A 26,810-nucleotide genomic window follows, 5' to 3' on the forward strand; every position below is an offset into this window, starting at 1 on the left:
CAGATTCCCAAAAGCACTTCGAAGTTTGTGAACAACATTTCTGCTGTAAGGTGCTACCTGTTGTGTCAGCTGACACACAAGTTTTCAGGGTACAAGGCATTCATTGTCACTAGACAACTAAACCAGATGCCTTCGCAGGGGAAGGTCGCAGCAACCTTGGCTGGAACATCAGTTTTGCCTTTCAGCGGCAGTTAAAACACAAAGGACAAAAAAAAAAAAAATTGCCGCTCCCAGAAGACATGGTGACGTTTATACCGAGTAACACTTCCTACGGCCTCAGTAACATCCTTGACATGGACGTATGCTCAGATTCGGTTAGGAGGTGAGCCGTAAGGACGTTGTGTCCTCTCCCGAGGCATGTTGGCCCTCAGTAACGGCTCCTTGATACCTTGGAAAATCTTACTGAACGGAGTTTACGACCGAGCTGGCCATATGCATTCTTTGTCCAGGAGAGATCTATCGATCTTTCTGGCCACAAGAGTAACTCAGTATAGAAAAATTACAACAAGATTTTGTTGCATGAGTGCCAACACTTGATGACGCAAGACGTCTGCTACGTACCGCTCTGCCGTCAGAGTTTCGTCAACGACGGCCAGCCTTGACCCGAACTCACACACGATGGCTCATCACACGAAGAGTTTGCAGTAAAACCACTTTGCTTCTCCGAAACACTGAAGGAAGGGGACCCCTCCCCAGTTCGCAGCCATATTCGCCGTCGACGGTCGTCCAGGATCGTGCAGAACTACGGTTCATCCTCAATACTGTGCGACACCATTCGTCAGCACTCCATGCTTTCTAGTCACGGCACCACTCCAAACGCACCCACCTGTGTCGTGTTGGTAACTTTATCCTACGCAGGGGATGGTAATTCCCTAGTCTGCCTGCTGCTGCTCTCTGACCACGGGTGCGAGATTAGGCAGAATGCTCAGTACCTTCTCTCGGATTGCAGGTAGGGATGTGTGCAAGATACGGCGATCCTCCCTTTCGGTGGTCTGTTGTAGAGGTCCGGAACCTTGATAACAAGAATGCCTGCCCTCATATTCCCACGCCGTCCAATGTAAGGCAACATCGCAAATCTGGACAGTGCACTATTCGCACTAGCGACCGAATGGAGACTTTTCGTACTTTTGTCAAGCGCTGATAACGCTGTGTCACACGAGTACGTGGTATCTCTGTGTCCCTCACAGTGATCGCTCAACACTTGGCATTGTTCATGCCCCTCGTAAACCCTTTGAGGACTGGACATGAACGACACTGACGCACTGCAGTGCCTATTCTACCAGTCACAAATTTGGAAATCTGACCATTTATGGACCCACCGATGGTATGTACATATACGAAGTTACATTGACATCCGGTCATATGTTCTGGGTGCTTCGCGTACTTTGTCAGGAAGTACAAATGATTATAAAAAAAAAATGAAGAAACTAAAAATGCTCTCGAAAGAGGGATCGGTAGAGTTGAGTGGTTTGGGCGTGAGAGTGTTCCTGTTTATGTGCTCCAATAGCATGTGAACAGTGCAGACCTGTGAAGAAACAGCTTTCAGAGTAGAGCTCATATTACCAGAACTGTGTCACTGTAACTGACGTAGTAGTAAACGATCTATCTGTGTCCGGTGTTTGCATTGTTATGAGACATTTTAGCATTTTTTCAAACGACAATGCCACGGAGTAAGGAACAGATCTTACTGAAACTTCAGATAGGCGATTTAGGCTGCAACGAACTTTTCTGAGGCCTATCGAAGCTGTATTGACAGCCGAGTAGGGAACAAACTGTAAAATAATTGCATCAGCACAGGTGCTTCCTTTCATTATTCCAGTCCTGGCCGCGTGGAAAGGTAGCTTTACTTCCTCTCTACTTGAAGTGAGAAGACGTCACAGGGAAAACTATTATCAAAGAATAAAGACTGCTGTAACGTCAACGTGTGAAAGATATTCGTTCTACAAGACTTTACTTTTCCATAGTACAGCTGAAAGGAAGTTTTTTACTGTTCATTCAACAGAACTGACTTGACGTAGCAAGCATTTTAACTGAAAGAACAATAGTAACCACCACCTGGCGGTTCACATTCGGGAATATCATTTAACGTTGTTACTATCACTTTCCTTCAAGATTGTTTATTTAGCAACAAGATTTCACCAGCGTGTATAACAAAAGATATTTTAGACAGCCATCCTCTTAGGCTGCGTACCTTTGATATTATTTTTCAGTATTAGCTAGTGTTAAAATTCTGTTTTCTTTTTTCAGTGAGCCTCGCACTCAAGCTACAGTTTGTCATTTTAATGAAAATATTTGCTGTATGACTAAGTATTCGTGCTGATTTTCTGGGGCGGTATTTGGCACACACTCGTGGCTAGCCATCCAGAGAGCAACGCTGGGTGTCACTGCTGCTCGCAAATGCCCATTCCCTCCTACATTCTGGCGTCCCGCCTGGCAGCAGCTGAGAATATGTGGGATGTCTTTGATGTGAAAGAAGTACGGCTCAGTCGCAACTACAACCCTGCTGTGCTCAGAGTCAACTCAGTGCCCAGAATCCAAATCACAAGAACTTTATTTTTAACAAATGTCGCAGCACTTTCCGTCATTGAGAAACAGACAGAACTGTATCTCCATCTGCTCTCTTCACACACTACAAAGTCTTGGCGAAAAGAGAACGGGGATATTCGAGCGTGGACTCAGAGCGGCCCAAATCATTTATGTAATTCCCGTCAAAACCCGAAAGCCTTCACAGAAACATCTACACTGATGAGACATAATATTAGGACCAGCTGCTTAGCTGCGTATTGGTCCACCGTTGATGCGCAATGCAGTAGCCGTTCAGCGTGGCATGGAATGTTGAAGTTCTTGGTAGGTTTCAGCAGGTATGAGGCACAAGACTGCAACGCACAGGTCATTCAATTGCCACAAATTACGAACCTACTGTTTCTGGGAACGAAGCTGAAACCAATAACATTCCAGACGTGTCCCATATGTTTCAGATCAGTTGAAACTGGTGATGACAGTCATGTGAATGCACTGTAACACCCCTCAGACAACTTTTGCACAATTCTGGACTTGTACACGAACAGTTATCCTACTGCAAGATTTTACTGCCGTCGAACAAGCAAGAAGGGATGCAGGAGGTCCACAGAAACGTTCACGTAGTCGACAGCTGTGTAGGTGTGTTCGGCAACTTCCAGTGGTAGCCTACATAAATCTCCCTCATAGAACAATACTGCCCCAACCGGCCTCTATCCACAGCGAACAGTTCGTCACGACCAATAACCTGGTGACGCAAAAAGTTGTGATTCATCCAACCAGCCGACACTTCTCCATTGATCCAAGGTCCAATCACGACGATCTAGTAGCCGCTGCAATCGTAATTACTTCGGTTGATGTGGGAATGCCTGGGAGTTGCCTGCTGTTGAGGCTCATGTTGGAGGATGTGCACCGAATGCAAACACTTGTGCGTGCACCAGCATTGTGCTCTGTCGTCGCATCTGCCACAAATCGCGCCTAGCCTGCTTCACGAAGTGGGCAAGCCTCGGACTTCACCATTCGGTGGTGAGGCGTGAGGTTCGCCACGTTGTGGCCCATTCGTGGTACACCGTCGTTCAACCACTTTCTGCATCTACGTATGCACTCTGTGAACCACCGTAATGCACATTTTCTTTCCTACTCATTTCCTTTCCCGTTACACTATCATAAAGGGTGAGGGAACAACAACTGCCTACAAGCCTGGTTCTCTCATGTTATTTTCGTGGCCCTTAAGCAAAATGTAGACATGATGTGAAGCAGTCGAAAAGAGCGTCGTCGTCTCTCCAGGTATTCCCATTTGAGTTCCGTAATAGTTGCGTGCTGATCAACCTAAGGGTCACAAATCTAGCAGCACACTCTGAACTGGTACCACGTCTTATTTTAATCCGACCTTTTGGGCATCCCAAACACTTGAGCAGTAGCCAAGAATCGATCACACTAGCGTTCTGAACACCATCTTTTTAACTGTTACGCCTAGATATTTAATTGATGTGACTGTGTTAAGCAGCACATTACTAATACCACGGATCGGCATTAGGAAAAATTTTTTCTACTTTTAGAGCAACTCATCACCAGTTAGAAATCTTAAGTCAGATCATTTACGTATGTGGAGGTTAAGTGCGGCCCTATCTTAATTCCCTGGGGAACACCTATTACTTAAAAATTCCTCGGGGCAGTCATATAACTGCGAACCTAAACCCTTATGCTCGAACGTTCGTCAACAATGTACAATTGGTACCCGCAATGTACAATTGGTACCCGAGTTAAAAGGTTTCTAGCAATCTAGGACAGAAATCTAGGAATATGGAGCCTACCTCTTGTGCTCCGTCCATGGCTCGTAGGACATAATGTGCGAAAGGAGCAAACTGAGTTTCTTAAGGAAGATGCTTTCTAATTCTGTTCTGATTCGTGTCCAGAAGCTTTCCTGTTTAAAAAAAAATTAGATTATTCAAACTCCGTATGTGTTCAAGAATTCTGCAGCATATCGATGTCATAGATATTTGTCTGTAATTCCGCTGGTCAGTTTTTTACGTTCCTTGTGTTGAGGAGTCGCCTGCACATTTTTCCAGTCGCTTTGGACTTTGCCCGCGGCGAAAAATTCCCTATACATTCAAGCCCATACCATAGAGTACTCGCTGTAAAACTGAACTGCGATTCCATCTGGATCTGTTTTAAATTATTTCAGTTGCTTCCCTACGCCAGGGATGCCTATTTCTACGGCCTTCGTGCAAGAGTCTGTGCGACAGTCAAACGACGGTGTGTTTGTACGATCCCCCTGAGTGAACGATTTCTTAAAAGCGAAAGCGAAATCTGAAACTTCATCATTCCTTTTGTTCTCTTCTTTTGCCACACCAAATTCGATACAGTAAGCAAGCTAACAGCGAATAGCGACAGCGTTGTCGATATCCTCCTTTCCATGCTCCAGGCCATGGATTTCAACAATTGTGGCCCATATTCGCGCTTGAGTGATTCCCCTTTCGCCTCCGGTCCGGTTGTATACTTTCGTTACCGCATCACTTAACCGTAACGACAACGGACGGCATGTATTATCGCGTTGGGCTGTCGTCATATATTTTGACCCATGAGTGCCATTTACTATAGAGATGATAGACTATGACGGGCTATTATTCGTTGACATTTTCATGCGGAAGAATCCGTGCTTTATCGCGGATATAGTATCTACAAGATGAAACACACAGCACCGTGCCTAACTATCCTAACATTCCATTGGTAATCGTGATGCCTTTGATCGGATCCATATGTGACGAGGCTACTTGCGAAATAACAACATATGTGTGTAACCTTCTACAACAAAGGCTGCTGGGAGAATCAAGTAAAACTCTCTCTTCAGACGGTTAACGTTAACCATCAAGTACTCTTAACCGAGTCCATAACTACCTGTGATTTATTATCAGGACCATGGACATATATAGGGTGACAGTTATTTAGCTATGTGTAAAAAGAAACGTAAATTAGTTACAAACTACGGCATGCACACACATTACTCAACATATAAACGTAACTACAAACATTCTGATGAAGTTATGACATGTTCGATGTGCCTGCCACCATTGGAGATGATGTGGCGGAACGGAACAGCGAAATTCTGCATGACCCGCTGAGTTGATGTAACACCGATGTTGTCGATGACCTCCTGAATGGCTGTTTTCAGCTCAGCAGTGGTTTTGATTCCATAATACTATCCACAAAAAGAAGTCGCAGATCCGGAGAATATGGCGGCCAATTGAGGCCCATGCCAGTGACCTCTGGGCAGAGTCAGAATGCGGCTCCCAAAGGGCCCCTCCAGGACAACAAACACTCTCCCGCTTCGATGGGGACGAGCTCCGTCTCGCATGAAACACATCTTGTCACTATCGGTTGTGGGGATGAAATCATCTTCCAAAACCTTCATTTACGATTCGGCAGGCATCAAGGAATGTCGCACCACACAGTCACCCATTGAGGGTGAAGAGACATTCCGATCGCGGAACGCGGATTCTCAGTCCCCGAAATGCATCAATGTTGCTTATTGGCGAACCCATCCAAATGGATGTGGAATTCGCCGCTAAGCAAACAATACAATTTCCATCATGTTTGAACGCTCCAACTCAAGCAGTTCAGAACTTATGACGATTGTATTTCATATAGTTCAATAATTATCACCCTGTATTATATCGCGACTAGCTTTCAACTAAGAAGAATGAGTGTGACTACAAGTACGTCGGCCAAACGAAAGGCTGTATCAAGTGGGATACATGACCAGTTTTCGCTTTGATCGGAAGAACAAGGCTATGTCGACAGCAAAAACATCAGAGGCGAGCACATGTTCTCCTTTAATTAATTATTTTTCGATTTGTTTGTATATATATGCAGTCAGTTGCTTTTTTGGTGTTTTGATACGACTTATTGTACCATTAAATAGTTTTCGAGTCACCGCAGGCTCATCACGTGATGTTGATGTTACATCATCATTGCCGGCCGGAGTGGCCGAGCGGTTCTAGACGCTACAGTCTGGAACCGCGCGACCACTGCGGTCGCAGGTTCAAATCCTGCCTCGGGCATGGATGTGTGTGATGTCCTTAGGTTAGTTAGGTTTAAGTAGTTCTAAGTTCTAGGGGACTGATGACCTCAGAAGTTAAGTCCCATAGTGCTCAGAGCCATTTGAACCATTTGAACATCATATTTATGTCGTGGACCAAATTTATCTAGACGGTGTAGCGATAATGCTGGAAAAGACAACGGAGATTTTCTAATTGGTAACGAAACGGAAAGGTTGTTGTGTTATGGGTCCTTACAGATCACTGCATGGTGATATCCAGAGTAAATCCGTTCCCAAAATGCACATTATCGAATACACACAGTAGTTAACTACACCTGGTTTCATACTTATTCACAGGAAGGAAACACTGGATGTAATTACAAAGAATAGGAAAACATTAGAAGTCTGGCTTTCCTACTCATGATCTTCGGCACAAAGGGCACTGCGTTGGAGAATAAATTTGTACAAGTACAGATAACATATTTAAGTCAGTCTTCCTAGCTGCAGGTATGTTCTTATAATGGCAATGTACATCTAATACGGCTTAAAAAGTTACACAAGAGATAGTCAAAGTGAAATATTAAGTACGCAATTAAAAAGTAAATGGGTTACAGAATGTCATATTTGTTACATAACTAGGATAATATAATTTATGCAAGAAGATGAATATTTCTTATCATCTTTATCTTCTCTTAAGGTATTAGGCAGGAATTGCATGTTACAGTACCCATCTCTGTCGGGGTCTTCCTCTGTCTCTTCTCCCACGGCACTTATAATTTCTTGCCTTTAAGGGAAGTCTCTCACTCTCCATTATTTGTAGATGTTCATTCCATTTTCTTCTGCAGTCTCCAATTTTAACAATCAGGCTAAAGATTTGCAGCTCTTCTCTAATATCTTGATTTCTTGGCCTGTTTTTTTTTTTTTTTTTTTTTTTTTTGCAACCTTTAACAACTCCAAGGAATTTCATTTCTTGTGCTTGACTCTGGCTTTTCTGCTTCTTGGCAATCACCCAGGTCTCATACTTCCGTAGAGCAGTCTGGGAACTGCAACAGTTTTCTAAAATTTAATTTTAGTGTCTTTCGTGGTCTTGTTTTTTAAGTTTCTGTTATCTGTTCCTCATACCCAGTTGAATATACTAAGCTTAACTTCAATATCTCCGCTGTAGCCATATGTCATTTCACATCTGAGGTAACTGAAGTGGTTCACTTGCTCTAAAATCTTCTGGTCTATCACTATTTTAATACTGATTGCTTCTTTCCCCATGAAGGTCTCTGTCTTAGTTTTTCCTTTTGAAACTTTTATGTAAAATTTACCTCTTATTTGTTTTAGCAAGTCGATTACTTTCTGAAAGTTATCTTTCTTATCTGCTAGGATCACTGCATCATCAGCATATAATAAATTATTTAGAAGAATGTTCCTGTTTAGGTAGATGCCTTTCTGAAATTCTGATTTCCATATATGTATTACTTCATTAATGTAGGTGTTGAACAAAGTTGGAGAGATGCAGCAGCCTTGTTGTACCTCTTTGTTAGTTGGTATCTCCTTAGTTGTTCTACCATTGAGATCTAGAGTGATATTTGCGTCTTGATATAAACGTTTTTACACATATACTACATGCTTTGGATATCTACGATTCCTCATTATTCCCAAAGTTTCTTTCTATTGACATTATCAAAAGCTTTTTTAAAGTCAGTAAAAACAATGTGTGTTTCTTTATTATACTCTCTCCGTTTTTCTATTATTTGCTGTTGAATAAAAACTGCATCTATTATGGAGTGTCCTTTCCTAAAACCAGTTTGTTCCTCATACGGTACTGCTTCTTCTATGTTTTTAAAATCTTAGCATACATCTTTTATTCTGAGTCCAGTAAACTTATTCCTCTGTAATTATTGCATAGGCTTTTATCTCCTTTTTTAAAAATTGATATCACTCTAGCTGTTTTCCAGTCTTTTGGAATACTCTTCTTCTTCCAACATTCGTTGAAGAGATGTAGCTGTCATTGGTGTAGCATCATTCCTCTATATTTTTATAATTCATCATTAATACCATATTTTCCTGTTGCTTTTCTGTTCTTAAGTGAGGTTAATGCAGATGTTAATTCGTTAGACTGTGTTTCATCGAATCCTTTCTCGTCTAGTTGTTCAATTTCAGTTTCTTGTGCTGTATGCTCATGCCACAATTCGCTGTAATGATTTATCCACTATTCTTCTTCAATACTATTTATTTGTATCTTCTCTCTTTCTGCTGTGTTTAAGGTTTTTAAAACCTTAAATGCCATTTGTTGTCTTCCTTGGATATCATGTTCGATAGAAATAAACCCATCCCAGTGTTCCTGATGTGCTTTCCTTACTACGCATTTAGTGTTATATCTTTTCTGCTTATGGTATTGTTTCTTCTCAATAGTGGGGCTGATTAAGTATTTTATATATGCATCCTGTTTCTCTTTGACTGCTGTCATTATATACTAATTCGAATTTTTTTGGCGTTTTCTTATTATAATCTTTTTACTGCTTTGGTCTGGGATGTCTTCAAAATTTTGGAAAAAAAATTCTACAATTATTCGCATTGTTGGTAAAGGATTCTTTGAGATGATTTTAGCTTGTGAATGTAAATATCTCCTGTAACCATTTGTCTACAGTATGTGGGGCACAAATGGTTATTGATGTCACCAACAGAGAGTTCATGATGAGCAATATAGGATGAGAATCGGGTGTTATTTAAGTTTTTGCATCCAAAGGCGTCTTTATGTTCTGTGTAGGATGTTGCAAAATTTTTTCCGTTTGTCCTATACGGAAGCGAGAACAGGAGCATGTCACTTTACATATGCTAGGCTTTCGATGCCACTCTCCATTGGATTCATGTGAATAATCTTTATTCTGTAGTTTAATGTCTGTGTGGAACGGTATTTCTTATATTATGTGGTCTGAAAAGACTTGTAAGTTTGTATGACACTTTGTCAAGGAATGTAAAGTGGGCAAATTTTGTCGTTTATGTCTTGGCTTCTGATGGTGGTAGTTGGTTAAATTTACTTTCGGTTTTTGAACTAGGGTGTTTACGAGGGAACTGTTATATATTTTTGGCTATAGATTTAAATATGTTCATTTATTTACATTCATCTGTTTCGCTGATGGCGACGCATATCGTGAACTTACAAGATGACCTGAAGTAATTTTGTGTTGGTTACGATGTCATGAGTTATTGGTAATTGTATCATCAGCAGTGGTGGATTTTCTCTATATTTGAAAGATATGCTTGTTCTTGTGACTACAAATTAATTCCTTCATGTCCCTGATCTTCAACTATGATACTGATATTTAAGTGCATTCCATTCATGTCATCGACTAAATTATTTACTTCCTCTTTTGGACTGGTGAAAAGTGGTATTGAGTAATTCAGATATCTTTTATAGCATATAATTTTGGGGAAAAATTGTGGATGAGTTAATAGTTTTTATTGTCGGTTATGTATAAATAAGCCTGCAAGCAAATGCGCCAGGATGCTACAAATTGCCAGACTAGTGTCCTGTGTATAATACTAACTACTGAACAAAAATAGTTATGTTAGAACATTAATTCAAGTTATATCCTGAGTTCACAATGCTTATCACTGAATAAAAATAGTTATTTTAGAACATTAATTCAAGTGATATCCTGAGTTCACAAATTTCTCCATTCATTAGCTTTCTGTACCTGATTCAAATCTTTTGTATTCCTGACAGGTTGTATTTGAAGAATATATTTTTGTAGAGGTTCAGTATGTCAATCGAGGCATATACTACAGTGTATAGCGTTATTAGATACTTAATGTTGATGATTAACACAAAAATATTGTAAATTTAAAAACTGTTTTCAATATTTTAATATTTCTTCAGTACATTATTAATATTAGTGGTAATTTTGTGTCCTGGGTTGTTTATGACATCTATAATTGGACATATAGGACAACGACTTTTGTGAATCTTAGGTTGAGACCTATGTTCTCGTGGACTGTTTATCCATTACAACACGGTACTGGGCTTCATTAATGGTTAGTAGAAAATTTAAATTTAAAGAATTTTTTTCAGCTGATCCTTATAATTTAGGGGTGTGGTCTGGTTTTAGTCCAGTGATACTGTTAGATTCAAAAAATTAAAGTGGTTTGGAATTGCAGTCACTGTGATACACGATAACTGCTGTGTTGCTGTTATCCGCCTTCTCAGAATGGCGTCATACCTCGAAAAGTTCCTGTTGATGTCTGTATTATCTCTTAAATCTGGATTGATATTGAAAATTTGTTTCCCTTAAGATTTTCTTTTATGGTTTTCTTTGCTTTATGAGCTATGGCACTCTGTATGTTATGGTTAAATTTAGCTGTGGCACAGGCTATTTTGTTCACAATAATTAAATTGTTCACATTATTGAGTAAATTGTATCGTTCCTTTGCATCAGGTGTAGTCTAGTGTGGGCTTTATTACATTACTCTTTGTTCAATGGCTGTACTTGAGAAAACCCCTAAACACCATATTTTTGAGCACCAAAAGTACTAGTTGTGTGGCTGGCCGCTTCTGTAATGGTAAATCGTTGAAATTTTTACCGTATGTACTTAACACGATGTTCTCTGGGAACTTCTAAACATTTTTCGATTTTAACATGTGTTACAGGAATCCAGAGGTTCAAATTCACCGTACATACTCACGAAAAACATCTGAACTTAGGCGTAAATGCAGTTTTAACTGACGTAGAGGTCGAATGGCAAGGGTTCTGGGGTCATTGTAAGGGTTCTGACTTCACTATCTTGACCTGGAAACTATTCGTTGGTGCTACTTGACATCGTAAGCACCTTACAAAAAATTGTCATACGAAATTTTTTGTACTTGTAAATCAAACACCGCATGATTTGGTATACTGTAGGCGTAGCCTAAAAATAATGAGCTCTTCTGTGTAAAGTACTGTTAAGTGAACTTATATTGGACGGAAAACGATTCTGTTTTAACCTAACGATATGTGTATTTATTTTTCGTGTACATGTGTGGAAGTATGTAAATATGTCGAAGTATACGAGTAAAATGTCAAAACATTACTGAGATACAGACTTCATCTTATACAAAGAGCAAACCCTACTGTAGCAGGCAAAAGAAGGGAACTAGCTGAACAAATCTTCTGTCGGAGCACAGAAAAGACAAATACGCTTACCCTGTAAAAGATTCAGAGAGAAGTGGAGATCCAGCTGCCTCAGTCCCCTTTCTGCCTTCCCCACCAAAAGTTTTTGGCATGTGAACATATTCGCGCTTTCTTGTGCTACAAGACAGTAACAGAGAGACACTGACCTTAGAAAAAAGAAAGAGGGAGAGGGGTTGGGGGACGTGGCAGCGAAGGAGAAAGAAATGGGTGAATGTAATAATAGTGGGAACTAAAGAGAGAGGAGACAATGGAAACCAGAAAGAGAAATGACTGGAACCACACATAGGCTCAGGGGTCTGGAACCTTCCCATTCTCCCTCCCAACCAGCAAAAGTTAATAAGAAAAGCCTGCCCACTTTCTTCCACCACGCCCACGCTTTAACGTTTCCTGGTGTAAGGCCAAAGCCTCAAGGAAATCACCCCCCAGGACACATGTGGAGAGTAGACAATGCTGGCTGAAAAGAAAGATAGCAATGGTAGTGTGACAGAGAGAGACAACGAAAGTGAAAGAAGTAGACAGTCGTAAGGAAGAGCGAGAGAAAGGCATGAAGGCAATGACAGTGGGAGAGAGACAGACAGGAAAAAGTCCAATGGGAGAAGAAGTAGACATAGGAAGGAGACGTATTTATGCAAAGAGTAGCAGTGAGAGGGAGATGATGAATATAATGGCATCGCTACAAAGAGGGATTGGGTAAAAGGAAATAGAATGTTCTGTATTAAAAGAGTGCGTATAGTTCACATGCTAATATCCTTGGTGAGGTCGTCGGAATGAGGACTGACGCAGTTGGTTACCCACTTTTCAGTTAAATTCTTTTATAGAGGACTACATTTGCCTTCTTTGCGCTAGAAATAGTGGTATTTTACTGCTGGTATATACGTGCTACATTTAACAACAAGTCGTAGTTTTTCCTATGTGATCGTGGTAATGTTGCCGACCAAAGCTTCTTTTCTTTTTCACAGGTAAACAGAAGAAAATACTGTGTTATTGTTCTCACCCTTTTTATACCCTCCTTTATTTCCTTTTGAATTAGCTGAAGTAAATACGCCACTTTTATTTCTTACCCAATAACTTGTTTCCATGTATGTCAATTTCATCTGTGTCACATAAAATCTTCATGAGCACTACTACACTGTCAATATTCAACATCCTATTATCGTATCTCAAGATGGTTCCTCAATTATTATTATTATTATTATTATTAATGGCCCTTAATATAAATCTAATATTGATCTGAAATGGGCTGTGTGCGTTTGCAACAACCAATGTTTCCTTTATTAACATTATAAAACTTAATGAAACTTTTATCAGACTTCGAACACCTATCCATTCAGTGTAAAAAATCTGTGCAAGATGTTGGATTTCTTATGATAGCCTGTAATTTTCGTAGGAAGAAGAAATGCCTAGTTAAATAAATATTTTATACACAGAAAAGGTTATCTGCATCTTTTATGACCATTATCACTACGTACTTGAACACGTGGAGGTTGCGATAACATATAGATAACTGCATCCGCTATGTCTTCAGGTTCAATCATAGGCGTTTGCATATTTTCCAGTGCTTCAAGCGTATATTTTTTTAAGGTATTATATATACCTGTTTTCACAATTCCTGGCGATATTTCCTAAAACAAAAATCAAAGGTTAACAAACAAAAGACAATATTTAGTTTTAAAAACTGTTTTATTTGCCCTTGAAATTTATTATTTATCTAAGGATCATTTATATATTTCTCAAACTTATTATCCTAGTTCAAGTATATTACACGTACGACGGCAAGTAAGAAACAATCGGTCACAAAGTGGAAACCACAGTGAAAATCAAAAATGTTTTGCAACAGTTAGTTACAACTTCCACCTCCTTCGCTACATAGTCGCCGCTCCGACTTAGACGTCTGTCCTAGCATTGTAAAACCTTACAATACACTCATCAAGAAGGCAGCCTGCTGCATTTTCCGACAATTTTCTACTCTGGTCTGCTGCTCGTTGTCTGTGCCAAAATGTTGTTTTCACAGCCAGCAGTTCCTCTGAGCAGGGACGAAAATCTTAGGGAGCAAATTGCGGGCTGTATGGTGGGTGATCAAACACTTCCCATGGAAAACGCTGCAGGAGCGTCCTCACTGTCCTTGAAGTGTGCGGTCGGAAACTTTCATGAAGAAGATAATGCATGACAGTTACGTTACTTGAAGTTTCATGAAACGAAACCAAAAACTCCCGGCACGCATCATATTTTGCGGAAGTCACTATTCTATGGGCATCTTCATACACTCATTGTGCGCTCAGAACTAAAAAGAGCGACTTGACACTCTCTACTGGCATACTAGAGACACTGCCCAACATATTTGTGCAAAGTCTGATCGGATTTTCACTGTGGTTTCCATTTCGCGACCAATCATTCCTTACTTTCCAAATTAGCCCTGATACATTGTGAAATAAAGGTTTTACAACACGTTTTACCAATAAATTACATGATTTGTTCAGTCTAGAAAATATAAAGTAGAGTTGATAGGTAAGATTCACTTTTCCAAAAGTGTTAAACTCATAAACAGAGAATAATTTCTATTACATAATTTAGTGTTCCCTAATCGTCGTATTTTAGACGCCATCGAAAGTATGAAGTTGACTTTAGTAAACCTCTTTATTTTGTGATGGTGCCTGTCTTGCGAATTCAGTGCGTCAATTTGATTAGTACATAGTGTGAATTGTTCTTTGACAATACTAAGAGTTGCCTATGGCTACGGTCGCAGGTTCGAATCCTGCCTCGGGCATGGATGTGTGTGATGTCCTTAGGTTAGTTAGGTTTAAGTAGTTCTAAGTTCTAGGGGACTTATGACCACAGCAGTTGAGTCCCATAGTGCTCAGAGCCATTTTTGAGTTGCCTATGTGACTGGTCTTACTCAGTCAGATTAACGAGCTACTATTTTTCCAATCGTAAATAAGTATTGTGAGGCAGATGCTTTTGAGTAAGTGTGTAGTGTGTATCCACAGAATGGTGTGTGGTCTTAGCTAATGAAAGACTCGGCCAAAAGTCTTCAGAAATCCATAGCTGTTAGTTATGTTACGTAAGTAAAATTACATAAAGACTCATTTCGCTACTTTTAGACAGTTGAACTTTCATTGTCAGTTTTTCATTACGTTCTGAAGGCATGGATTTGTTTTAACTCTTCCTCAAACATAGGTAAGAATTCTACATGCGTCTTTAGAGTAGCTGATCTGGCAAGAGAGTGAAACGGAAATATAGGGCCAGAGCCTTATACACTCGTGCGCACACAGCATCCCAGGAATACTACGACCAACTTCGTCTGGGGGGTTGCTGGAGGGGGGGGGGGGGGCGGTGAGGGGCCGTGGAAATGTGTCTTGAGGAACAAATCTAGAATAGAACCCGCGCTCAGAAACATCAGAAGAATGCAGCAGAAACTAAGTCAGTATTTTCCAAAATCCTAATGTGGAATACAAGAGGCAGGTCAAACTCAAATTTTTCCATCCATTAAAAAATTGAAAGCTACATCTCACCCTTCTTTCGCTGCTCCCCGAAATTTTACTGGATAGGCATTGCAAAATTTGTATGAAATTCTGTTTGGCAGCAATGAATCAAATTTGGAATTCCATCTCGTCGAGCGCAGTTTCCTCAGAGCCTAACACGTCTGTTATTTCATCAGTTTCTTTTATTTGTCATCTCTGAAACACATAATCACTGAAGAACACATACATTCGTGGCCCCATTGTCGTAAAGCTGTTGCAGTTCCTACTTCCTACATATTCATTACGGAATCAGTTAGTAGAATATTTTGTTGTGTAATGAGCAACATGTAAACTCAGTATCTAGGTAAAATGATTTACTTCCTGACTGCAAACCTGAGTATTTGGCATTCATACAAACAATGTAATCGTATTATTGACTACTGCGTCTATCCAGCTGTATTTTCATCTTCTCTAAATCATTTTATTATTTACTTTTCAAAACTCTCAGTATCATAGCCACTTACACCACTGATTCCCTCATTTCAAATTTATTTCCATTTGAGTTACTAAAATTTAAGTGTAAATACTTACAACACAAAGTTGGTTCATTCTAGAAGTAGTAGGGCTAAGAAGAGAAAGAGACATCCTTGAGTTCGACCTAGAGGTCATTCTGGGAAATCTCATGCAATTGAGCTTTTCGTATTTTGCTGATATCAGCATCAGTATTTCTTTTTATCTCCAGTCATTCGAGGAAGCATGTCATACTGCCTCGTCCCAAGGTCAAGGAGGAGAGGGCCTGTGCATACCTACTGCCATTGTGGAAATTTTGCATTAAGTACCCCCCCCCCCCCCACACACACACACATACACACACTGAGCAGCCCCCGCATTCGTGTGAGAAAGATTCAACTGCAGTTCACATGCATGCCATATTACACTGACTTCAGTAACACCCCCCCCCCCCCACACACACACACACCCGCACACAAACTGCGCTACTACACAATTTGCATGAAACACCCCACTACACCACTTCCCTACACTCCCGCAAACCTTGGCTTCCACTCTGCAGCTATTTTTGCATTACTAACTTCAAAAAAAAAAATTCGTTTAAGGACTGCCTATGCCAGTCCTCACGTTGGTATCTAACTATGCATACCTCTAATTTACAAATAAAAACCAACATTTGCTCGAAAATATAAGTAATGAAGTAGGAATTTTTATTCACTGAAAATGGGTTTTTTCCTTAAACACTTTCCCACAAGGTCTGAAAACATAAATAAAAGCAAGTCCTTCTTCACATCCTACTTGCTCCTGCTACTTACCAGGTAGCTACATCAAAAATCGATATTTCTCTGTAAATAATTAAAAACCAACATTTGTTTCGAAAATATAAATAAGAAATTGAAAATTCGTATTTGTTGAAAGTGATCTGTAGCTTAAATGTGACTCCACAAACCCAGAAAACGCGAAATAATTGCAAATCCCAAATCCTCCAATCACCAGCAGAATACTGCACTGTAAAATCGAGACCATAGTTCGATCTTTGTAATACGCTCGTAGATGGCTCCAGTATCAATTAAAAAACAGCAGCAGCGCAAAAATGCAAAATTTACATTTTTATTAGACGTTAAAACGATGTCTGATGTTGCAATATTGCAATACTGTATCGTAAAAGAAAGTATGAGTTAATTTCCACATATATATAGTCGTTAAATTAGTGACCAAAGTCTGAAGTATGCACCCCAGTGGTAAAGATCAACAGTCGACATTTTAGAAACTAGGCCTTAAAATTCGACGTCGTAAAACTACCCTATCCGGGCCTATAGCTGCAGAAAAATATGTGCTAGGTTGGCCCTCAAATAGAGACACTGAATCTAATTACTCATAACACACTCTCAAAGTATATATTACAGTGTTTTTAAATAGTTAGAAGCACCAATTGAGGACGGACATCGATGATGCATCGTGTTATTCACTATAAAATATATAAATGAAGCTTTATTCTGGCAATTATTACTATTACTACAAATAGCACAGGCCTATTAAATTCCATGTAAAAAACAGCAGTTTGCAGTCAGAAGCTCCTGTAAAAGCTTTATAGACTGTATTTGACCGATATTAACCTTCGTAACACCGGGAGGGTGGGAGGGGGGATGCAGTGTTTTATGCCTACCTTTTGAAAATATTGAAATCTACTTAGGTACTTTATTTTTTAAAATTTTGTAAAAAATATTTACTTTTTTTGATGAAGTCTTCTTCCAGATTCTATGATTGTTTCACATTTCTCGTTTAAGCTGAACCGGAAAATTTAAGTTTAAGTGAGATGGTCATAAAGTCTCTCGCCCTTGGTAGTAATGCAACTTCCCACAACAGTCGTCTTACGCCAGAAATAATAACAATGCGTGAACTTAGAACACATGTAAATTATCTTTCACTGGGTTGACAATTGTCTCAACAACGATTCATTTCCCCTTGGTTATTTCTTGTTTCCTGTTCAAGGGCACTTAATTCAGTGCTAGATACAACCATGATTGAAATGTGTCGACATTCACTTACTGGCAGAGAAATACCATAGACTCTGAAAGAATCTACAGATCCCCAAATTGAATTCGATGAAACTTATGATGTAGCGAGTGAACCTGAAGAGGAATGTGTTGCACGCAAGGATGTGAACAGTGGTAGATTACATAAGACTCTGGGCGCCTGAAACTGATGACGCAGCTTGTGAGTTTAGTGACAGGCACATCACAAGCACTTGAAAAATTTATAGCTCCAAACCTCCTCACATTAGAAGACTAGTGGCACAAAACATAGAGACAGAAAGAGAAGACATAAGAGACGAAGGTAAAGTAGGAATAATAAGAGAATCATTTGAAAAGTTTTTGTCTCCAGAAATTGTCAACATCATAATAAAAATAAAGCGTACCAATGAAGAGGCATTGAGGCAGAAAATATCCAAGACAGACAATACTGAATTCATGGCGTATATAGGACTACATATTGTTACAGAGAAGGAAAATGACAGTAACCATCTGTTACAGATTTATGGTCCTGCAGTTCAGGAAGGTTTGTTTATACTGCTACCATTAACCGAACCACTTTCCAGCAGCTTACTAAAATACTAAGACTTGATGACGTTGCAAAGAGAAATCATAATACGCCTAACGCCTAACGCAAAGCTTTTTATGACTACCCTCCATTGCTATAAAGACGAAAGAAATGCCACAATACTTATTAATGGGATGCTATTATCTATAACGCACAGATATGTACATCTACATCTACATTTATACTCCGCAAGCCACCCAACGGTGTGTGGCGGAGGGCACTTTACGTGCCACTGTCATTACCTCCCTTTCCTGTTCCAGTCGCGTATGGTTCGCGGGAAGAACGACTGTCTGAAAGCCTCCGTGCGCGCTCTAATCTCTCTAACTTTACATTAGTGATCTCCTCGGGAGGTATAAGTAGGGGGAAGCAATATGTTCGATACCTCATCCAGAAACGCACCCTCTCGAAACCTGGCGAGCAAGCTACACCGCGATGTAGAGCGCCTCTCTTGCAGAGTCTGCCACTTGAGTTTATTAAACATCTCCGTAACGCTATCACGGTTACCAAATAACCCTGTGACGAAACGCGCCGCTCTTCTTTGGATCTTCTCTATCTCCTCCGTCAACCCGATCTGGTACGGATCCCACACTGATGAGCAATACTCAAGTATAGGTCGAACGAGTGTTTTGTAAGCCACCTCCTTTGTTGATGGATTACATTTTCTAAGCACTCTCCCAATGAATCTCAACCTGGTACCCGCCTTACCAACATTTAATTTTATATGATCATTCCACTTCAAATCGTTCCGCACGCATACTCCCAGATATTTTACAGAAGTAACTGCTACCAGTGTTTGTTCCGCTATCATATAATCATACAATAAAGGATCCTTCTTTCTATGTATTCACAATACATTACATTTGTCTATGTTAAGGGACAGTTGCCACTCCCTGCACCAAGTGCCTATCCGCTGCAGATCTTCCTGCATTTCGCTACAATTTTCTAATGCTGCAACTTCTCTGTATACTACAGCATCATCCGCGAACAGCCGCATGGAACTTCCGACACTATCTACTAGGTCACTTATATATATTGTGAAAAGCAATGATCCCATAACACTCCCCTGTGGCACGCCAGAGGTTACTTTAACGTCTGTAGACGTCTCTCCATTGATAACAACATGCTGTGTTCTGTTTGCTATAAACTATTCAATCCAGCCACACAGCTGGTCTGATATTCCGTAGGCTCTTACTTTGTTTATCAGGCGACAGTGCGGAACTGTATCTAACGCCTTCCGGAAGTCAAGGAAAATAGCATCTACCTGGGAGCCTGTATCTAATATTTTCTGGGTCTCATGAACAAATAGAGCGAGTTGGGTCTCACACGATCGCTGTTTCCGGAATCTATCTTGATTCCTACATAGTAGATTCTGGGTTTCCAAAAACGACATGATACTCGAGCAAAAAACATGTTCTAAAATTCTACAACAGATCGACGTCAGAGATATAGGTCTATAGTTTTGCGCATCTGGTAGTGGAAGGTGTGGAAGTCGTCGTGTTCTAAAAGGAAATTAGTGGATCTCATCGAGAGGTTCTACCAGTCCATGATACTGCCTCAGCTAGAATATACGCTTAATATCAAGCCCTCTCCCACATCATTCATACTAGGACTTCCAATAAGAAAAGCGTAAACAAAACACCTGCAAATATTAAGAGGCACGTACCTCAACATCACAATGTAGCAGTATGACGGTGCCGGTTTGAAGAGACGAAGATGACAGAATAACACTGCATGGGAAATAAAGAGATGACAGCGGCAATAGTAGTGCGGGATTTCCAATAGTTGCCGACGTGACGTCATTGTATTCCATGACAGAGTAGTTGAAAAGACATCAAGTTATTACCTGAACGGTGTTCCACAGGTATTAAACACACGACCATGATCAGCCGCGTGCGTCGTCACTTTGTAAAACCTATAAGCTGGTTACTAATAACATTGCCCGCTCCTGGACTTCTCATTTGACATATATAATATATAAAAGATAACTTTCACTCTACATTTGAAGGTCATCCACATTAAACACTGTTATGGTATAGTACAACCCTAGGTGTCGCTTATATGGAAGATGTCCCCTCGAACATACAACGCTCTGCCCTGTAACAACTTTGTAGACCTACTGAAGCAAGCTGGTTCCGTTAATGCAGATTTATAGAGCAGTTTCGCGAGGCAGAATACGTGCGCTGTGTGTAAATTAACGGCATCATCTCAGATTCCGGAAAAAAAAGAAATGCTGGCCAATAATAACGTAACGGTGTAATTTAATGGTAAATTCCGCGATTTGTGTGACAGGGTACCAAATGGCGACGGACAGACCGTACCAACGACGGTACCGTGGAGAATAACGCTTCCGATTATTTTGGAGTCCGAGAATCTTATTATAAAAGCAGGCGGGCAGAATATAATAGTTAATGGTCTACCGTTAATGCAGCAGACAAACTGTAGAGGGATTTCCGACCCAACGCTAGCAGCATTGGAGACACAGCCTACAGGAGCAGGAGACACAGACTGGGTGCTCGAATACAGTGAGCGAAACCTGCTATAAGTGCGTCATGGTAAATTGTCATGTGTTACCCAGTTCTCATGTGCTGAAACGGTTTGACTGCAGTAGGAAGGTAGAGCCGCAGCCGTGTTAATGATCAGCAACAAGCCAATACTGCTGACATAGTGATCTCAAACCATGTCTGTCTACGTATAATACGTCATAAAGTTCGGGTATACAGCCCTTCAGCAAGCCTACCGGCTTGTATAACAATAACACCATATGCTGGTGGCGATGTAAATACTGCTTGCTTATACGGATTTCCAAATCAGGTCCCTACATCATAGTCTGAGCATTGCTGTATATGATTGAGACACTCCGTATAGCAGTTTTCACTGGATGTACGAGCGTATTTTAGTTCGTGTGCAGGGTTATGAATTGCATATGTGAACTTGCTTACAAAAACAAGTACATTTATTGCGCATTACAACAGTTACATATCAGTTTGGTGAACTGTGAAGTTTAACGTCTCGCAAAAAAGTAACATGCAACGTAATGGAACATTGCGTTTCCCTCGTCCTGAAAACAAATTTTGCACAGACGGATACCCTCGTTGCTTTATTCAGAATATTTGCCTCAGGTTTAATATTTCACACATCGTTTGCAGTAATTATCGCCTTTTTCGGTCGACAGATGGTATCCACAGAGTGAGTGTCCTTTACACAAATCAGAAACATACATTTGGAGAACCACAGAGCGTGTGCTGTCCTTGGATCATCGTTTTCACGCCAGTACTTCAAACACCACCACAATGAAAACACACTGTTCCAAAGCCACGCCCATCCGCGTGCTGCTTAGCAGGGTGGGGTCACTCACTGAATGTTGTTAATCTAACCTCCTGCGTGCTGTATTACGCCCACACTTTTCTCGGCACAATTTCGGCAGAAATGTATTGAGGCATTTATTCTGGAAAGAAATTTGGACGTATTTTCGGTTTGCACAGTTTGCCTCCCACTCCTATAAATACATTACTGGCCATTAAAATTGCTACACCAAGACGAAATGCAGATGATAAATGGGTATTCATTGGACAAATATATTATACTAGAACTGACATGTGATTACATTTTCACGCAATTTGGGTGCATAGATCCTGAGGAATCAGTACTTAGAACTACCACCTCTGGCCGTAGTAACGGCCTTGATACGCCTGGGCATTGAGTCAAACAGAGCTTGGATGGCGTGTAAAGGTACAGCTGCCCATGCAGCTTCAATACGATACCACAGTTCATCAAGAGTAGTGACTGGCGTATTGTGACGAGCCAGCTGCTCGGCCACCATTGACCAGATTGGTGAGAGATCTGGAGAATGTGCTGGTCAGGGCAGCTGTCGAACATTTTCTTTAACCAGAAAGGCCCGTACAGGACCTACAACATGCGGTCGTGCATTATCCTGCTGAAATGTAGAGTTTTGCAGGGATCGAATGAAGGATAGTGCCACGAGTCGTAACACATCTGAAATGTAACGTCCACTGTTCAAAATGCCGCCAATGCGAACAAGAGGTGACCGAGGCGTGTAACCAATGGCACCCTATACCACCACACCGCGTGATTCGCCAGTATAGCGATGACGAATACACGCTTCCAATGTGCGTTCACCGCGATGTCGCCAAACACGGATGCGACCATCATGATGCTGTAAACAGAACCTGGATTCATCCGAAAAAATGACGTTTTGCCATTCGTGCACCCAGGTTCGTCGTTGAGTACACCATCGCATGCGCTCCTTTCTGTGATGCTGCATCAAGGGTAACCGCAGCCATGGTCTCCGAGCTGATACTCCATGCTGCTGCAAACGTCGTGCAGATGGTTGTTGTCTTGCAAACGTCCCCATCTGTTGACTCAGGGATCGAGACGTGGCTGCACGATCCGTTATAACCATGAGGATAAGATGCCTGTCTTCTCGACTGCTAGTGATACGAGGCCGTTGGGATCCAGCACGGCGTTCCGTATTACCCTCCTGAACCCACCAATTCCATATTCTGCTAACAGTCATTGGATCTCGACCAATGCGAGGAGCAATGTCGCGATACGATAAACCGCAATCGCGATGGGCTACAATCCGACCTTTATCAAAACCGGAAACGTGATGGTACGCATTTCTCCTCCTTATCATCACAACGACGTTTCTCCAGGCAACGCCGGTCAACTGCTGTTTGTTTATGAGAAATCGGTTGGAAACTTTCCTCATGTCAGCACGTTGTAGGTATCGCCACCGGCGCCAATCTTGTGTGAATGCTCTGAAAAGCTAATCATGTGCAGATCACAGCATCTTCTTCCTGTCGGATAAATTTCGCTTCTGTAGCACGTCATCATTTTGGTGTAGCAATTTTAATGGCCAGTAGTGTATATCCGGGATGGCTGAATGACCATTATAGATCTGTAGCTGCCGTGAGGTGGAGTCACAAATCACACTTCTGCATCACGTGCAGCTGCAGTCGAATTGAAGAACTGACTCACCACAGCCGTATCATGCACGATACGACCTTCTGACGCAACCTGAGACACAGGTGAGGTTCACAAAACTCTTCTCGGTATCTTGAAAGGTCGAGAACCTGAGAACCGACGACTTAGCACCGTGGCTGTTGTGACCAGCCTGCTGCAACTAGAGATCAGGCAGGTCTTCCAGTTGCAGCAACAGAGTCATGAATGCTAGCATGCGAGTATACACTCCCGACCATGGACCCTGTGTACACATCAATTTACGTTTTGGGCTATTGGGATTTTAGATACACAGAGAGGCTTTCAAGGGAACATGGATGCAACGAGCAATCGACCAGTAGTACTTTAATCGTCGTACTGACGAAGTATCCAAAATTATTTCTCCAATGACGTGACGCGCGTGATACGAGTGCGTCCACGTAGTATATTTAGTAAATTTCATGCGTTTCTATGTTTAATAGGGTTAATCTCGCGTTTTTGTAAATGTGATTTCATCCAGTCATCAGCGCAGTACTTGCTCACTGAACAGCCAGTTGCGTAGCTCTTGAAAGCAGCAGCGACCATTGGTGACCCATCACGAGTCTGGAAAGTCGCATTAGACACCTCAGGTGTCACTTGTTTACCCCACGTGCTCTGTTTCCAAGGCACCTCCTAGTGCACCCGACGCGGTGGATCCGCCCTCACAGCATCGTCAGTGGCAGGTAGTAACGCTGTCGCATAGCACGAGGTGGACGGCCGATGTGGAGACTGGCCGCCTGCCTCGCCCGTTCACCCTGTGAGTGGGCAGATGGCCGCTCCTTCAGCAGTGCCCAAGCAAGCTCACGGGGGGAGCTGTTTACTGGTTATTGGGAGCTACAGTGATAGGCACGTTATGGAGCCCATTAGGCAGGTAGCGTTCAGGGCTGGAAAGAAAGTCCGTGTGCACTCTGTATGTCTGCTGCAGGGTCCTCATAAGAGATGTGGAGGCGGCCTCGCCTGTGGCTACAGAGCATGCGTGTTCCAGTCGTCTGGAAGTTGTGGCTCACGTCGGCACCAACGACGCCTGTCGCATGGATCCTGAAGCGATCCTCAGTTCGTACAGCCATCTGGCAGGGGAGGTGAAAACTGCTGGACTCGTGCGAGGGGTGCAAGGAGAGTTCGCAGTTTGCAACATCGTTCCCAGAGCTGGTCGCTGTTCTTTGGTTTGGAGCCGAGTGAGGGATCTCAACCAAATTCTTCGTCGACTCTGTGACGACCTTGGGTGCAGATTTCTGGACGTGCTTTAGCGTGTGGGGATTTGTAGGACACTCCTTGACAGACAGGTCAGGGGTGCGCTACACAAAGGAAGCAGCTACTCGGACAGCAGAGTACTCGTGGAGACCACATGAGTTTTTTTTTTAGCAAGGCGGTAGTCTGAGGTTCTCTGATGAACACTCGTCAGTCGATCTACAGACAGGGAAGTCAAACTGACTTCAGAGTAGAGCCATTTCGACTGTCACAATTTTATGTGTAAACTGTCGAAGTATTCGTAATAAAGTTCCCAAATTAATGTCCTCCAAGAAAGATGTCGTGCTCATACTATTCTATCACGAAGCCTGGATACTTATAATGTGCTTTTAACATCCTGTTCACTACATTTCCTTTCCTGCAATTTATATATACTTGTTTGAACGGTATATTTACCGGGTTGGAAAATTCTCTATGATTGAATAGTATATTTACGTAACCGCAAAATTAAGAAACACCAGCCTTGCTCGGAGACTTTGAAATGTAACAACGTAATGCATTTGAAACTTACCCCACACCGTATCTTGCTGTTCCTGGCAACCAGGTCCTTCCGCAGTCCTTCAAGCAGAGCCTTGACAGCATGCTTGCTGGCGTAGTACATCGAGTACAGTGGATCGAATGGCATGATGTGACCAGCTATACTGGAAGCAAGAAAAAGAAACAAACTTGTACTGCCTGTACTATATGGATGCAAACTGTATACTGTGTAAGTCGGCAAGATTTAACCACCAAACATGAATAATTTTCACAATTCGTATGTCATTTACTTCGGGGAGCGAAAGCTAGCGAATTCTTAACCGTTTCTTGGTTGATACTTGGTAGCCTCATACTGACGTTTCTGTGGAGATGCAAGCTGAGACTCTAATTTTCTGACAGAAAGGCGATAGTGCGACTTCACGGTCACAGTGATGGACAAGGAACAAGGGCTGTGGGAAGCCAGTTTCCTGGATCTAAAAGCAGAATGCTGGTAGTTTACAGCCCAAGACAGTCGCCTCGTCGTGAGGCCGGTGGGAAAGGACTTCTCGTGATTGACCTGTGGTCGCTAAGGAGGCTTAGGCGAGATGATGCTGAAAGTATGAGATTGTAGAGACAGAATCTTACAGGTGCCATGAGCAGTCTTTTTTAGCATAAGGAATGTACGTGGGATGCCTGCCGCAAATGAATGCTAACGTCCGAAAGAAGTTCTTATGCGAAGTGCCAAGCCGCATTTCTGCCAAAAGACACGTTAACGTATTCGGTTAGTTCAATTGCAGATGGTGGAGGTGTCATAATATTTTCTAGAAGTTTCTATTGACCTGAACATGAGCTGAAAGAGGTTGAGTGATAGCTTCATGACGTGTAGAGTGGAAGATACTCCATTTGTAATGGGGGCTGTGATTGGCTGTAGGAGAATTCACACTAACGACGCGAGATTTACTCTAAACTGGACGCTTCTGGTGGAGGGCGTCTCTTGGTGGTGTCGGTAGGACATATTTGGCTAGACAGCGGTTTTGAGAGCTCTCTGGTGAGCGTCAGTGAGTGATAAACTTAGGTGGATAGCGTTTTGAGACATGGCTGGCGAGGTGTCAGAAAACTGTCTGAGCATTAGATTCGAATGTGCAGACGTTGCCACTAGGAACTGCATCATTCGTCTCTCTATGGACAGAGATACGAACCTGTGCTTGTGCGTGGAGGCGGAGGCATTACAAAGAGCTTCTTTACGAGCTCACACTTCAAAAAAGTCTCTGATCCTGTTTTATAAGTAAGTCGAATTCTTAATTCGTCATTACACAAGTGGCCTCGACCTCAGGAGGTTGCAGACGCCATTTTACGTCCTCTGTGTAGTCAGAGTTTTCAGCTACGCAACACACTTTGTCTCTGCGACCACTGGCAGCAGTTCCCAGATAATCGTTGCAGAATTGTTCTTCACAGAATTGAATTCGGCAATATACGCACCACGAATCGGCACATAGGAACTCTTTTAACAGTACGTGTGTTAAGTTCCATTTCTTTGATCGCAGTGCCGTTCATTGTCAGTGCCAGTAAGGGTAGAGGCTTTCGTAACTTCCATGTTAATCAGTATCAGCCGCCTAAGTGTTTCTGTCGTATAAGCGAGGACGCGGTTTCGAGTCACGTCATGAACGTTTTGACAATCTCAAATTTAGGTTAGTGAGTTGGAGTTAACGTTCTGTCTCAATGAATGTTCACTTTGCATTGTATCTTTGATAGTTGTTTTTATAATAAAAGTATTATCAGTGCCCGGTTGTTCTACTCTTCCTAGAATTAGACTCCAGTCACCGA

General features: G+C 41.7%; 1 pseudogene; it reads right to left on the reverse strand.

Moving 5' to 3' along the window:
• Window positions 1-23,427: 23,427 nt before the first annotated feature.
• The window catches only part of LOC126235588 (dehydrogenase/reductase SDR family member 11-like), a 48,132-nt pseudogene continuing 44,749 nt past the window's right edge, over window positions 23,428-26,810 (reverse strand).

Source organism: Schistocerca nitens, chromosome 2 (genome assembly GCF_023898315.1).
Source record: "Schistocerca nitens isolate TAMUIC-IGC-003100 chromosome 2, iqSchNite1.1, whole genome shotgun sequence".
NCBI lineage: Eukaryota > Metazoa > Arthropoda > Insecta > Orthoptera > Acrididae > Schistocerca > Schistocerca nitens.